A 16,102-nucleotide genomic window follows, 5' to 3' on the forward strand; every position below is an offset into this window, starting at 1 on the left:
TAGCCCTCATTATACACAGATTTTGTACCAGTTTCACTACTTCTATTAGGGTATGTCTACACTACGGGATTAATTCGAATTTATGGAATTCGAATTTTGGAAACAGATTGCATAAAGTTGAATGTATGCGGCCACACTAAGCACATTAATTCGGCGGTGTGTGTCCATGTACCTGGGCTAGCGTCGATTTCACTGCTCTACAGCCAAAATGCTTCTGAAATAAATGTAGTCAAACTTTACTAATTCTGGGTCACTGAGAACGAAAATGATGCTTAAAATTGTTGATTGGCTCTAGTTTTCAAGATAGGCTATTGGGTCAGTATATACGACCCTTGACTTGGGAATGGCGGAGGATAAGTGAGTTATAAAGGGAAGGGATCTCAATTTAAACCAGAAATGACTAAAATACATCTTTGACTGGATCTATGAATAAATCTGTGACTGGGTTTGGACAGTACTTGTTTTTTAGGCAAAACAATGAATGATGCAATCTGAAGCTGGTATTGCGTCATACATGATATGAATTGCATCATGTTATTCCTAGAAGTCATGGATGATGAAATCATAACGAAGCTTACATCACTCTGCTGAACCAATTGCCCTCTATCAGCTCTAGAAATCATACAGTGTCATGCTCTCTTATTTGTCAATGTTTGATTTTGCAAAGGGACACATTTCTGTTTAGCCAAAGTGAGCAGAGATGCCTCGTACTTGTGTGAACAGTGCAAATAACTTCTGCTATGTTTGTGGTGAAGTGACTTTTGCATCACAAAAGCGCAGTAGAACCACAATGGTTAAGAAAGCCTATCACCTTTATTTTGGCTGCAAAATTGGAGATCAGGACAAGAGGTGGGCCCCACACATATGCTGCAACACTTGTGCAGCAAATCTTCGCCAGTGGTTGAACAGGAAAAGGAAATCTATGCCTTTTGCAGTGCCAATGATTTGGAGAGAGCCAACAGATCATACCAGCAATTGTTACTTCTGCATGGTGCCTCCAGTTGGGAAAGGTGTGTCAAACAACAAAAAGTGGACTGTGCATTATCCAAACATTCCATCAGCTATACGCCCAGTACCCCACGGAGAAGGACTGCCGGTTCCTGATGCACCAGAATCATTCTCACTTGAGTCAGACAAGGAAGAGGAAGAAGATGAAACTTCTGGTCCTGAATCATCAATGTCACAGGACCCACATTTTCTCCCATCCTCCTCCTCTGAACCACACCTCATAACACAAGGTGAACTGAATGACGGGATTTGGAACTAGCCAAGAGTAAGGCAGAGCTGTTGGGCTCCAGACTACAGCAGTGGAATCTCCTGGCAGGTGATGTTAGGGTTTCCATGTTCCATGACCGTCAAAAGGATCTTGTCCCATTCTTCTTCATGGAAGGTGATCTTGTAGCCTGCAACAACATCTATGGTGTGATGGCAGCCCTCAACATCGTTCACGATCCAGATGAGTGGAGACTGTTCATTGATTCATCGAAGACGAGTCTTAAAGCTGTTTTACTGCATAAGGGCAATGTTTTGCCATCAATTCCAGTTGGTCATGCAGTCCATATGAAGGAAACCTATGACAACATGGAACAACTTTTGAGGTGCATAAACTATGACCAACATCAGTGGCAGCTTTGTGGTCATTTGAAGGTTGTTGCTCTCTTGCTTGGTCTGCAGACTGGATACACATAGTGCTGCTGTTTTCTCTGCGAATGGGATAGTCGTGCAAGAGATTCCCACTACATCAAGAAAGATTGGCCACTCCGACAGTCATTGGAGCCTGGGAGGAAAAGTGTTCAGGAAAAGTCCACCACTTGTTGAATCAAGGAAGATTTTGTTACCACCCTTACACATCAAGCTGGGTCTGATGAAGAACTTTGTCAAGGCCATTGACAAAACACAAGCAGCTTTCAAGTACCTCCATGGAAAATTTCCAAGGTTAAGTGAAGCTAAGATAAAGGAAGGTGTCTTTGTTGGTCCTCAGATTCGTGAACTTCTTCGAGATGATGCATTTGACCATGCACTGCGTGGCAAGGAAAAGACGGCATGGAAAGCCTTCCAGTTAGTGGCAATAAATTTTCTTGGAAACAACAAGGCAGACAACTACAGGTTGTTGGTGGAAAACCTCCTCAAGGCATACAAAAGCCTTGGTTGCAACATGTCACTAAAGATACATTTTTTGCACTCTCATCTAGATTTTTTTCCACCAAACTGCGGAGCAGTGAGCGATGAGCACGGCGAGCGATTTCACCAGGACATTGCAACAATGGAAAAATGCTATCAGGGAAAATGGAGCCCATCAATCCTTGCAGACTATCGCTGGACAGTGACAAGAGATGCTCTATTTAATGAATACAAGAGACAAGCCAAGAAGCGCCGAGTAGACACTGAATAGGACTAAACTATGTACATAATAGTTTTTTGCCTTTTGTTTCATAATAAATTTTATTTATATAACCCTTTTGCTGATTTTTAAAGTGTTGAACACTGCTCTGAGTCCCTATTGTGGCCTCTCTCCATCATGCCCTTGGAGATTTTTTCATAAGTTTTGGCATTTCGTCTTTTCGAACGAAATTCTGCTAGCACTGAATCCTCTCCCCATATAGCAATCAGATCCAGTACCTCCCGTACGGTCCATGCTGGTGCTCTTTTTCGATTATCGGCCTGCATGGTTACCTGTGCTGATGAGCTCTCTGTGGTCACCTGTGCTCTCCTGTGCTGGGCAAACAGGAAATGAAATTCAAATGTTCGCGGGGCTTTTCCTGTCTATGTGGCCAGTGCATTCGAGTTCAGATTGCTATCCAGAGCGGTCACAATGGTGCACTGTGGGATAGCTCCCGGAGGCCAATACCATCGAAGTGCGACCACAGTAACCCTAATTCGAAATGACGATATCGATTTCGGCGCTACTCCGCTCGTCGGGGAGGAGTACAGAAATCGATTTTAAGAGCCCTTTATTTCGAAATAAATGGCTTCGTTGTGTGGACGGGTGCAGGGTTAATTCGATTTAACGCTGCTAAATTCGAATTAAACTCATAGTGTAGACCAGGCCTTAGGGATGTGAATTTTTACTGACATAATTATACCAATACAACCTCTAATATGGATGCAGTAATACCAGTATATTAGGCCTGGTCTACACTAGGAAATTAGGTCAGTATAACTACGTAGTTCGGGGGTGTGAAAAATCCACCTAACCCCCGGTGTAGACAGAGCTAGGATGAAGGGAGAATTATTCTGTTGACCTAACTACCAACTCTCAGGGAGGCGGATTACCTACAAAGATGAGAGAACCCCTTCTCTTGCTGTAGTGGTGTATTCACTGAAGCATTACTGCAGTGGTGTAGCTGTGCTGCTATAGTGTTTTAAGTGTAGACAAGCCCTTACACTGGTAAGCTTATACCCCTGCCCATACAGAAATAAGCCATACACATATAAGCACCTTTGTTCTTATGTTTAACTGGGCCAGGGCCGGGGGTGCTCGGCCGGAACCGGGGCCGGCGCCCCGGGGCCCGAGCCAAGCCAGGCTGGAGCCGCTCGGGCCGGGGGTGCTCTGTCGATGCCAGGGCCGGAGCCATGGGGCTGAGCCAGAGCCATGGGGCCGGGCCCGCGCGCTTGGCTGGAACTGGGGCCGGCGCCCCGGGGTCTGAGCCGAGCCGGAGCCAGAGCCGCCGGGGCCGGGGCGGGGGTGCTCGGGCGGGGCAGGAGGGAGCCGCTCGGCCGGGGCCGTACTGGGCCGTGCCTCCCTGGATCCCTCCTCGTGCCCCCCGCCCCAGTTTACCTGCTGTTGCCTGCCCCTGCTTGTTTTCAGACTTCCCGCGAACATCTGATTCGCGTGTATCAGGGGAGGGGGAGGGGGAGGAGGGGGAAGTGAACTGGGGGCGGGGTGGACAGCTGCGGGGCCCGATTCAGCGGAATCAGCTGAATCGGTCTAAAGCCGGCCCTGAATACCAGTATACTATACTTGCAAAGCACTCATAACCTATATGTACACAGCAATTAGGAGGTGTGATTGCAGCTCCTATAGACAGTCTCATAGACTCGTAGACTTTAAGGTCAGAAGGGACCATTACGATCACCTAGTCTGACCTCTGGTACAATGCAGGCCACAGAATCTCACCCACCCACTCCTGTAACAACCCCCTAACCTATGTCTGAGTTATTGAAGTCCTCAAATCGTGGTTTAAAGACCTCAAGGTGCAGAGAATCCTCCAGCAAGTGACCCATGCCCCATGCTGCAGAGAAAGGCGAAAAACCTCCAGGGCCTCTGCCAATCTGCCCTGGAGGAAAATTCCTTCCCGACCCCAAATATGGCGATCAGCTAAACCCTGAGCATGTGGGCAAGACTCACCAGCCAGCACCCAGGAAAGAATTCCCTGTAGTAACTCAGATCCCACCCCATCTAACATCCCATCACAGACCATTGGGCATATTTACCTGCTAATAATCAAAGATCAATTAATTGCCAAAATTAGGCTATCCCATCATACCATCCCCTGCATAAATTTATCAAGCTTAATCTTGAAGACAGATACGTCTTTTGCCCCCACTACTCCCCTTGGAAGGCTGTTCCAGAACTTCACTCCTCTAATGGTTAGAAACCTTCATCTAATTTCAAGTCTAAACTTCCTAATGTCCAGTTTATATTCATTTGTTCTTGTGTCCATGTTGGTACTAAGCTTAAATAATTCCTCTCCCTCCCTGATATTTATCCCTCTGATATATTTATAGAGAGCAATCATATCTCCCCCCCAGCCTTCTTTTGTTAGGCTAAACAAGCCAAGCTCTTTGAGTCTCCTTTCATAAGACAGGTTTTCCATTCCTCAGATCATCCTAAGTAGCCCTTCTCTGTACCTGTTCCAGTTTGAATTCATCCTTCTTAAACATGGGAGACCAGAACTGCACACAATATTCCAGATGAGGTCTCACCAGTGCCTCGTATAATGGTACTAACACCTCCTTATCTTTACTGGAAATACCTCGCCTGATGCATCCCAAGACCACATTAGCTTTTTTAACGGCCATATCACATTGGCGGCTCATAGTCATCCTGTGATCAACCAATATTCCAAGGTCCTTCTCCTCCTCTGTTACTTCCAACTGATGTGTCCTCAATTTATAACCAAAATTCTTGTTATTAATCCCTAAATGCATGACCTTGCACTTTTCACTATTAAATTTCATCCTATTACTATTATACTCCAGTTTACAAGGTCATCCAGACCTTCCTGTATGATATCCCGGTCCTTCTCTGTATTAGCAATACCTCCCAGCTTTGTGTCATCTGCAAACTTTATTAGCACATTCCCACTTTTTATGCCAAGGTCAGTAATAAAAAGATTAAATAAGATTGGTCCCAAAACCAATCTCTGAGGAACTCCACTAGTAACCTCCTTCCAGCCTGACAGTTCACCTTTCAGTAAGACCTGTTGTAGTCTTGCCTTTAACCAATTCCTTATCCACCTTTCAATTTTCATATTGATCCCCATCTTTTTCAATTTAGCTAATAATTCTCCATGTGGAACCATATCAAATGCCTTACTGAAATCGAGGTAAATTAGATCCACTGCATTTCCTTTGTCTAAAAAATCTGTTACCTTCTCAAAGAAAGAGATCAGGTTGGTTTGGCACGATCTACCTTTTGTAAAACCATGTTGTATTTTGTCCCAATTACCATTGACCTCAACTACTTTCTCCTTCAACATTTTTTCCAAGACCTTGCATACTACAGATGTCAAACTAACAGGCCTATAGTTACTTGGATCACTTTTTTTCCTTTCTTAAAAATAGGAACTATGTTAGCAATTCTCCAGTCGTACGGTACAACCCCTGAGTTTACTGATTCATTAAAAATTCTTGCTAATGGGCTTGCAATTTCATGTGCCAGTTCCTTTAATATTCTTGGATGAAGATTATCTGGGCCCCCCGATTTAGTCCCATTAAGCTGTTTGAGTTTGGCTTCTACCTTGGATGTGGTAATATCTATCTCCATCTCCTCATTCCCATTTGTCATCCTACTGTTATCCCTAAGCTCCTCATTAGCCTCATTAAAGACTGAGGCAAAGTATTTGTTTAGATATTGGGCCATGCCTAGATTATCCTTAACCTCCACTCCATCCTCCGTGTTTAGCGGTCCCACTTCTTCTTTCTTAGTTTTCTTCTTATGTATATGTGTATACAACCTTTTACTATTGGTTTTAATTCCCTTTGCAAGGTCCAACTCTACATGGCTTTTGGCCTTTCTCACTTTATCCCTACATGTTCTGACCTCAATAAGGTAGCTTTCCTTGCTAATCCCTCCCATCTACCACTCCTTGTAGGCTTTCTGCTTTTTCTTAATCACCTCTCTGAGGTGTTTGCTCATCCAGCTTGGTCTACAACTCTTGCCTATGATTTTTCCCCCCCTTTCTAGGGATGCAGGCTTCTGATAGTTTCTGCAACTTTGACTTGAAGTATTTCCAGGCCTCCTCTGCCTTTAGATCTGCAAGTTCTTCAGTCCAATCCACTTCCCTAACTAATTTCCAAATTCTTTCAAGTTAGCCCTTTTGAAATCAAAAACCCTAGTCCCAGATCTATTTTTGTTTATCCTTACATCTAGTTTGAACTGAATTAGCACATGATCACTCGAACCAAGGTTGTCCCCCTACGACCATTTCTTCTATAAGGTCCTCACTACTCACTAAAACCAAATCTAAAATGGCATCCCCTCTTGTTGGTTCTTCAACTACTTGGTGAAGGAATCCATCAGCTATCGCATCCAGGAAAATCTGAGCCCTATTATTATTACTAGCACTTGTCCTCCAGTCTATATCTGGGAAGTTAAAGTCTCCCATGATCACACAATTTTCATTAGTGTTTACTTCATTAAAAACATTAAAGAGGTCTCTATCCATATCGAAATTGGATCCCGGCAGTCTGTAGCACACCCCAAGCACTATCTCAGGGGAGGCCCTAGTAGCTTTCTTTCCCAATGTGATTTTTGCCCAGACAGACTCTGTCTAATCAATTCCATCACTTCTTATTTCCCTACAGTCTATCTCATCATTGATATACAATGCTACTCCACCACCTTTGCCTTTATTTCTGTCTTTCCTAAACAGCACATACCCTTCAATATCTGTACTCCAGTCATGACTACTATTCCACCACATTTCTGTTATCCCTATAATATCTGGGTTTCACTTCCTGCACCAGTAGCTCTAGTTCCTCCATTTTGTTACCTAGGCTCCTCGCATTAGTGTACAAACATCTTAATTTTTGCTGTTTGGCTTCACTGACATTCTTTACCCCATTAGCTTTAGCTAGCTTGGGTACCAGTAGCAGCAACATGGCTTCAGCATTGGCTAGCCAGCCAAGTAATTACCCAGGGTTCTGGGTGGGCTTGTGTAGCCCATGGTGTGTGCTGCCGCTTCATTGCTCCAGTACCTGAACTAGCTAGATTAAAGCTAACTCGGGTATGCAGACACCCTGTGACTGCGGTGTAGATGTACCCCTAGCGTACGGGACAGAGCTAAACTGGCAAAGCTGCACTCTGTATGGTACATTAAAACCACCTACAAGATGTGAAAGAAGCTGAACTGGTAATCTATACTAGGGACTTGTGCAAGCACAGCTGTGGTCAGTTAGGGATCATCCACCCCCTTAATCAACACAGCTATACCTGCAGAAATCTGTGTCTAGACTAGAGGTAGCTATAGAATCAGCTGTAGAAGTGGGAAGTAAGAGACACAAAGCAAACCCAGAGAGGAATGTCTCTGGTATCAATGACAGGAAAGATGATGAGGTGTTTTCTGCACTGAAATATATAAGGCAAAGGGGAAAAGATATTTCTGGTAATTATTAGAAAGGATAAAATACCTTTCACTAAAGTGAGAGAGAAAGAAAAGCGATCACGGTGTTGCCAACTCTTGTGACTTTATCACAAGTCTCCTAACGATTGGTGTTTTTTCTTAAAGCCCCAGCTCCTGGAGGCATGTGATTAAGTGAAAAATCTCAGCTTTCCCCCCCCACCCTTTTTTTTAAGTAAGTTTCTAGCCCTCAGGGTTGCACTGAAAAGCCTGAAAACCTGCAGCCAGTGCACTTTAAGGCAAATCAAAACAATCCCAATGATGTACCTAGGTATGTAAGTACAATCCCCTGATTTTTAAACCAGTTTCATAATCTTGGGGGCCTGACCCAGGAGGTTTGAATGCTTGGGATTGGCAATGCTACAAAGAGAGAGCAGCAGGCTGACCCCCTACAGAAATCAGAAATCTACCTGCTAACGGCGCCCAGACCCACTGCCCAGCAGCCCGTTTTACTAGGAATCAAACGTCTGGGGGCAGTGATTCCTTCCTTTTAAGGCACAGCTTGGCACGGCAGGAAAGGACTGGACCGAGCTGGCTAGGACCACTGAGTGTGCGGAGCCCTGATCAGCGCCGAAAGCAGCTGGGGGAGGGAAGGGTTAAAGCGGCCTCGCAGTCGACGCGCAGTTGCCGGAATCCATTGGGTTGGTTGGCTCGGCTCCAGTCTGGGCTGACGGGGAAGGGTTAAAGGGGCGAGGAGGCGTCTCCAGCCTGTCCCAGGGGGTTGGCGGTTGTAGCTGACTCCTCCTGGTCCGAAGAACTGAAAGCAGCCGGGGAAGCCAGGAGCCACATCGACTGAATCTGGGCAAGGGAAGGAGCCTGTTACGCGTCGCTCGGTCCCAGCTGCAGGTGAGAGCGCGGCGCCCCTGCGGCAGGCCCCGCGCGCTCCCGGGCCTGGGCAGAGCTGCTAGGGAGCGGCGGGAGAGCTGGGAAAGGGGCCGCGCTTTGGAAACTTCCCGGGAAAGTGACCGAGAGAGTCCAGGGCGGACGGGACGGGTCTGCAGCTGTGTAAGGGGGGGGGGGGGTATCAGAGCGAGCCTTTCGGGGGGTGGGGGGAACTGCTCCCGGGGCATGTAGCGTTTCCCAGGGTTTCTCAACGCTCCCCAGCAGCTTCCCCGAGTGCTAGATCCTTAAGGGTTGTGAAGTGGGGTGTCCGTGCCCCGTAACCGAATGTAAATGGGGCAGGATGCTCCAGGAGACCCCAGATCTCCCGGGGGGGGGTCTCTGCCCCCGAGCAGCGTTTGCCCCCTTCCCGTGGAGGGGTTGGAAAGTGGTGGGCTGGGCTGTGAAACTGGCTGTGTGTGTCGTCGTCCCCCCGTTTCCCTCCCCCCCCCCCCCGCAAAAGTGGAGGCATTGAGACCCGTAGCGAGCAGCGGGGCTGGTTTGTTTTCTCTTAATCCGGGGCCAAACACGATGGGCATTTCGGGGGAGCAGCTGTGGTTGTAAATCAACTTGGTGGGATGCCCTCTTCTTCCTCACACCACACCACCCCCCCCGCTTGGGAGACTCCCTGGCACAATCCCCGTGTGTGTGTGTCACTCACTGGAGCTGCAGATGCGCCTGCCACTCGGAGCGAGGGGGACTTTCCCAGTGGGCGAGATTGGACCGAAGCGCATCGGGGCTTTCACAAACTGAGTGGTGGGAAACTCCGTATGAACTTTCCAGAGAAAGCGAAGGAACCGGATCAGAAAACCCCTTGTACAGCCCGCCCGTCTGAGAAGGCGGGGGCACTGTGCCCCGTGACCCTTGGGTACTTCTGTGGCGGCACCCCCCCCCCCCTTGCACGGAGTGCAGCCCCTCCGGCTAAACTCCAGCCATTTACCGAGAGGGCACTAGAGGCTGCCGGTGGGAACGAGCGATCCCAGCCTGGAGGGGCTTGAACTGTCAGAGACGGCAAGAGAGGGGGCAACAAGCCACTAGCGATTATGGCCCTTTCTTCAGTTGTTTGTTTTGGAGGAAAACTTTAAAAGTTCTGCCTTTAATGGAGCTTGTCTTTCGGTGCAAGCCGGTGCCATTGCAATGCTAGATCTATATATAAATAACTGCTCGCTAACGTTTAATAAATTGAGCTAATTTGACCGGCCAGAGAGGAACCTTCCTAAGGAAGGTTATTTCCCCAAACACTTCTGTCTGAGGCTTGGCCAAACAGCTGCGTCTGCTGAGAGTTGCTTTTACTTTGCCATGCTGGGTTAATTAAAAGCTGTTGTTCCTGGGTGGGGTTAAACTCAAGGTAACTATGGCAGTGTAATGGGAAAGGACTGTCCTGAATGGAGGTGGACTTGTAGCTGCTCCAGGAGGGTTTCTCCTGCTGGAATGCAGCAGCAGCTGCTGCCAAGTTACTAGAACTTAGCTACAGTGGAGGCAGGTGCTCTGATCTCACTCAGCCATGCCAGCTTATCTCAGAAGCTAGAGCTGGAAAAGTCCCATTTTACTACCAGTCCAGGATTGTTCCAGACAGTTCACTGTGCCTTGTGCAATCTGGTGTAAGGATACCAGCTGAGGCTCCTCCCATCAGCCTGTCACCTCTGACTGTTGGGACACTGGTGTGATTGTTATCCAGCCTAATAAATCTTCCTTCTTGTGGTACAGAGGGGTCTAACTGCTCTCCCTTCTTGATGTTTGCCTCTCTATTAACACAGGTGATTGGCTGGTGGAAGAAACACCATGATAATCTTGTTAATTGTTTTTTACCAAGCTATCTCACTTGTTCCCCATATGTCATTCCCTCCAGCTTTGGCCTGATGTTTTCTAAACGCCAACTTGTGTCAATATCTTGTAATGGGGTGCCCAGAACTGAATACCATATGCCAGGTGTGGTCTTGCTGGAGCTGCTAAAGTGGCAGTGTTGCCTTGCTGTGCAGTGATGCTATTGTATTCTGCTGCCTTGCAGAGTACCCTACACAACATACCAGAACCTCAGAGTTATAAACCCCTTGGGAATGGAGGTGGTTCGTAACTCTGGAAAGTTTGTAACTGAACAAAACATTATGGTGGTTGTTTTAAAAGTTTACAACTGAACATTGACTTAATACAGCTTTGAAACTACTATGCAGAAGAAAAATACTGCTTCCTTTTTTTAGTAGTTCACATTTAATACAGTTCTATACTGTATTTGCATTTTTTGTCTCTGCTGCTGCCTGATTGAGTATGTCCAGTTCCAGATGAGGTGTGTGGTTGACTGGTCAGTTCGTAGCTCTGGTGCTCATAACTCTGAGGTTCTACTGTATATACCACAGTGGCTTTGGTCTAAGGTGCAGTGGAAACCTTGACTTAGTGGTCCATCTAAGCTTTTTCAACTTCTGAAAAGTGATGCTGAATGCTTCAGAGGAAGGGAACTATAGGATACCAAGTAGTCTGGGACTCTTTTATTTTAGAGAGATCTCCTGTGTGTCCTGTCACAGCAGTTAAAATCTGCTGGGATGCTCTACAACTGTCCATGAATGGCAGGAAGTTCTTTGAGGAAGCCTGATTTTTGAACTTTCTCCTTATGATGATCCACCACTCACCCTAGTCTTACACTATGCCTTTAGACTGCAAGGATCACCTGTTCATTCAGGCTTTTAGCTATCACTAGGACAGAGGATGTGTACACTACTTTTTTGGCATAACCGATCTGGTTAGCTATCCAGATACCTAGCAATGGAAACCATGCAGGAACTTAAATAGTTGATAGTTTTTTCTGACCCTATTTGGTGATCAGCATATGGCCTTAAAAGCTGTATGGTATCCTGCCTAGTATTGCTGCACATACTGCCTTTGTTCAAGTGAATGTCTGATCCTTCTTTTTGTCTGGAAGTTTGCTGAGCTTTTTTAATCACCCTACTGTCCTGCAACTGTGAGCTCCACAGACCACATGTTTTCTTGGCTCAATATAGTAATTCCAACCCTTTAAAATATATTTGCCTTGCCTTGGAGTCTTTCGAGGCATGAGTGTACCACAATTATACACTAATGGGACTTGGGTGGCTTAGTTGCCTTGGCAATGGGGCTCTAATTCTGTTAGATGTCATAACAGGATCTGCACAGACTTGTACCTAATATGACAAATTCCAGAAATGGTCCAGCCTGTTCCAACTAAAAAGGATGTTGCTAAAGGTAATGGCTGAGAGCATCCATTGTAGTTCAACATACAGATGTTGGCTGTGAATGATCCACTTTGCCCTAGGAGTTGTAATGAGTCTGTTACAGTCTGAGTAAGGACTCATGCAAGGTTACACCTAAATCCTACAGCTAGGCCATTGGATTCTGCAGGACTTTAAAATGAAGTTGCCACAGATTTCCCAAACAAATGGTATCTTGAAAATACAGCAGCCCCTGTATATTCTGATTAAATTCACTTTTGTACTTTGTTCCCATGGCTTTCAGAGACAAAGTGAGTGGGGTAACATCTTTATTGGACCAACTTCTGTTGGTGAACTAGAGGAGTTTTTGAGATGCACAAAGTTCAACAGGCCTTTGTAATATTAGAGACTGAATCTTTTTAGTTACATCTTGTACTCGGGGACAGAGCTTGAGCTTTTGACAGCTGGGGTTCTGTCCCTGCTCACCGTGCTGGGGCACTAACACAGTAGTGACTTGGGTCCAAGAGTGCCCATTACAGAATCACCAGTGTCCCTTCTTGCAACACCATGCGTTCTCTTGGACATTTCCCATCAAAGTACTGAACCGGTCTGACCCTGTATAGCTTCTGAGAACACAGCCTGATTGGCTGCACATGTGGATTCTGCACAAGTGAAAGTCTGGGACTGTAGAAAGGCTTCACAATCCTGGGATATGTGACAATTCCTCTCTCTACATAGGACTCTCACTTTGGATACTACCATCTCCCCAGGCTGCCTCTCTCTGTGGGGAAAAATGCTGCTTCTCTTCCATCTCTGATGCTGGAATCTAGTGATGCAGTGAGGTTGAGTTGGTATGCAGTACTCATGTTCACATGCCTTCTCATTTCTGAAGGTCAGAAACTTGTGGCTAGATTCCTACAGATTGGTGAGATTGAACTATTTTATAATGCTACAACTTCCATGGCCGAACTAGTATTGCAAAGAACTGTGGAGAGGAGGCTAGTGTTTCAGTGACAACTTTGCAATCCCAGTAATGGGCTGGTGTTGCACATATTGGTGTATCTGATGACAAACTAGCTGCAAAGGTGACAAATTCTTGCTGCTTTATAGGATGCCGATCAAGCACTGTATGTGCGGACGCTGACGGGACATGGACCTGTGGAAAAGGAAGCAAATAGGCTTGGTTATGCTCTGAGACACTTCCAGGTGGCACTCTTGTGGGTGTCCCAAGCACAGGATACTAGTTTTGGTTGGAACAACTGACTGGAGTATCATTTCCATTCCTGCTCAGAGACAAACTGATACAGGGGTCTGGTACCAAGTGTCTGTCTTGGAGCAAGAGTTCCAGCCCTTCTGTAAAAACATGAGGCATTTGTGTTCCTGAGGTACTTTGATGCTTGTTCACATTGGGATGTCCCATCACTGTGAGCCCTCCCCCTCCCCCAAAAAGGCACTGGTTAGTCACCCTGAAAGCCATGATACAGATTCAGGGACAGTCCCCATTTAGTAGAAGGGGATCGCTTTTTCTCTTGCTTCCTCTTCTGTTATCAACAGCACACATGTAAATTCCTCTACGGGGAGGAGTCTTTTGGATTAGAAGAACAGTTCCACTTAATCCAGCTGGTTTGGTCCAGAACCCAACTTGACTTTGGTTGATCTTCTCTATTGACCTGATCAGCAGCAGGGCTGTGTATGACAAGGTCTCTAAAACCTTCCTGCTTCTGTGTGTGAGTGCACAGTGTTGTGAGTCTGAGTTATTTGTGTGAAACTGGGGTTGGCAGTAGGGGATCTGCTCTTATCGGTATGGGGTGGAGGCAGCAGGGCAGATGCCTGAGGCATTCACTCTTTTTCATACCAGTGCATGTGACAGAATGAGGGGTAAGGTTTCTCCAAGGCCAAAGCTTTCTCCATAGGGCTAGCCCTACCCAATTGCCTGGAGTCTCCTCCCTTGTGAAGATTTCACAGCTTTAACGATGCAGCTCATCTGGACTGTCCTCATTCCAGTTAGCATGCCACTTTGGTCTCTCAGCACCGGCAGGTGCAACGTAACCTGGACCTGGAGGCTGGCAAAGGAGATGTTCTACCAGGGCCTCTTCAAAGCTCAGTATCCAGCTGCTTGCATCTGCTCCTCTCCTCTGGGTGCCTCCTCCTTTCATTCTAAGACGTCCCACAGTGTGACTGAACTTCATGTGGAATTCTTAGGTTGACACTGGCTTCTCCTCCTTGCTGTGAAGGTGCTTGAATTGGGGACCGAGCTTGGGGCATGTGTCACAGAGGAGCGCTAAAGTTATATCACTGCTACAGCCTATGTCAGTAAAACTTGCGTTGCTCGGTGGGTGGAATATTCACCCCCCTGAGCAACATAAGTTACACTGACATAAGTGCTCAAGTGTGCACAGCACTATGTTGGCTGGAGAGCTTCTCCCACCAACATAGCTTCTGCCACTCATGGAGATGGGATTTTTATGCTGATAAAAGAGCTTTCTCCCATCAGCATAGAGCGTCTTCACCAGATGTACTACCGTGGCGCAGCTGTATCAGTACAACTGCACTGCTTCGGCTGTCTACTTTAGAGACATGGCCTAAGTTCTGGCCTGCTTCAGAACAGTTTCAGACTTGGCAGGCATTTTATATCCTGTTCCCTTCCTGTGCTTCTATGGGGTCCGTCAAAGTGTGACGCTTTAAAAAAGGAGGATCTGTAAATAAATCTGAGATTAAAGTTTGGGGGGTGAAGGGATATTCAAACTACTGCTGGAGCAAATTAGCCCCACAGAAGGCAGCGGCGTTGGAAAGCTCTGTAAATGTATCTTTGTGGGACAGGTGGTGATAGGCTTGTGTCTTAGTCTTTGCATGGACCCTCTCAGCTTTCACTCAGCTACCAAATTCTTCTCTTCCTTTAAAATATGTAAAGATCTGGTTTTGGTAAGAAACGTACAAGGTGTCTTATCATAGATCCTTGACCCATTTCAGCCTTTAAAGAGTTCTTCATTTGCATCTCACCAGGATCACAGGTTCACATCTAAATGGTATGTTACCCCTGCACTGGCCTGCCCCTGGAGCACTGCATGTGGGATCTGTAGTCTTGGTAGGACACATTTAGGGCTGTCAGGAGTGGGAACTCCTCCATCAGATGATGATTAAAGATGGATGTTTGGAGGGATGGTTATAGGAAACATCTTCCCTTTGGGGACCTTTGTATAATTATATGGGACTAACAAATTATCTAACCTCCAGCTCTTCAGGTAACTTGTAAATATCTCCCAAATGATGGGATTAAGAAGCAGCAAAGGGTAGGCACCTCTCAGCATGGTAAGAAGTTAATGGTGGAGGTACCCAGGCACTTGTGCTAGGGCTGATGGTCAATACACTGTGGAAGAGGGGCTGGTTAGGGTAGCACTGGCAGAACGTATTAATACTTGGCATAGGATACTCAAGAGTAGGGAGGATTGTGAAGACAATGGCTGACTTAAAACTGGACAGCATAAGTGTAATGCAAGGTACTGTGTACTAGGAAGAGTGGCTTGAACTGTCTGTGCACACTGATGGGTTCAGAATTCACTATAATCTCCCAGAAGAAAGATGAGGGGTTACTGCAGGCAGCTTACAAAGATGAATGCTCACTGGGCAGTGGCAGCCAGTCAATAAAACATTAGGTTGTCAAGCCAGGGATTTAGAACAACATAGGAAATGCTATAAACCAAGGGCAGCCTCACCTTGTGTCCAAGTTCAGTCACATCTCAGATATGGCAGAAATAGAAAAGCTCTTAAGGGGGGAATTGAAACTAATTCAAGGCAAAAGAAGGGGAGGGAAGAGGCAAACAGTCTTCAGTGTCTGGTACCTTCCTAGGGAAAGAGGAGGCACAGATAACTGGATATTCCAATTTACAGAAGGACCTGTAGAATTCAGACAGCCACACTAGAACTAAGCAAAAAGAAATACTTTACATGACGTTTGTATTGAACATGTGAAACTTGCTGCCACATGTTGAGGCAAATAGCAAATCTGGTATCTATAAAGCCTAACATCTGGAAAGTGCCAGTTCATTAGGGGTTACAGCACTTGTAATAAAACTTCCAAGGGCCATCCATCCTCATGTGTCAGAGCATAAAGAGGTGACCAGCTGGGGTCAGGAAGAAACCTTTCCTAACTACTCTGCAATATAGCATTGCACAATCATTTTTGTGTTAGAGGTTTATCCC

General features: G+C 46.3%; 1 protein-coding gene across 2 annotated transcripts in view; it reads left to right on the forward strand.

Moving 5' to 3' along the window:
* The first annotated feature begins 8,577 nt into the window (after nt 1–8,577).
* CD82 (CD82 molecule) overlaps nt 8,578–16,102 on the forward strand; it is a 70,079-nt gene continuing 62,554 nt past the window's right edge. The window contains exon 1 of one of the 2 annotated variants that reach the window (XM_054025858.1): nt 8,578–8,690. The gene's annotated coding sequence lies outside the window, so the exon portion shown is untranslated. The remainder of the gene's footprint in view (nt 8,691–16,102) is intronic. The other variant, XM_054025857.1, reaches the window with a different exon arrangement.

Source organism: Malaclemys terrapin, chromosome 4 (genome assembly GCF_027887155.1).
Source record: "Malaclemys terrapin pileata isolate rMalTer1 chromosome 4, rMalTer1.hap1, whole genome shotgun sequence".
Taxonomy (NCBI): Eukaryota; Metazoa; Chordata; order Testudines; family Emydidae; genus Malaclemys; species Malaclemys terrapin.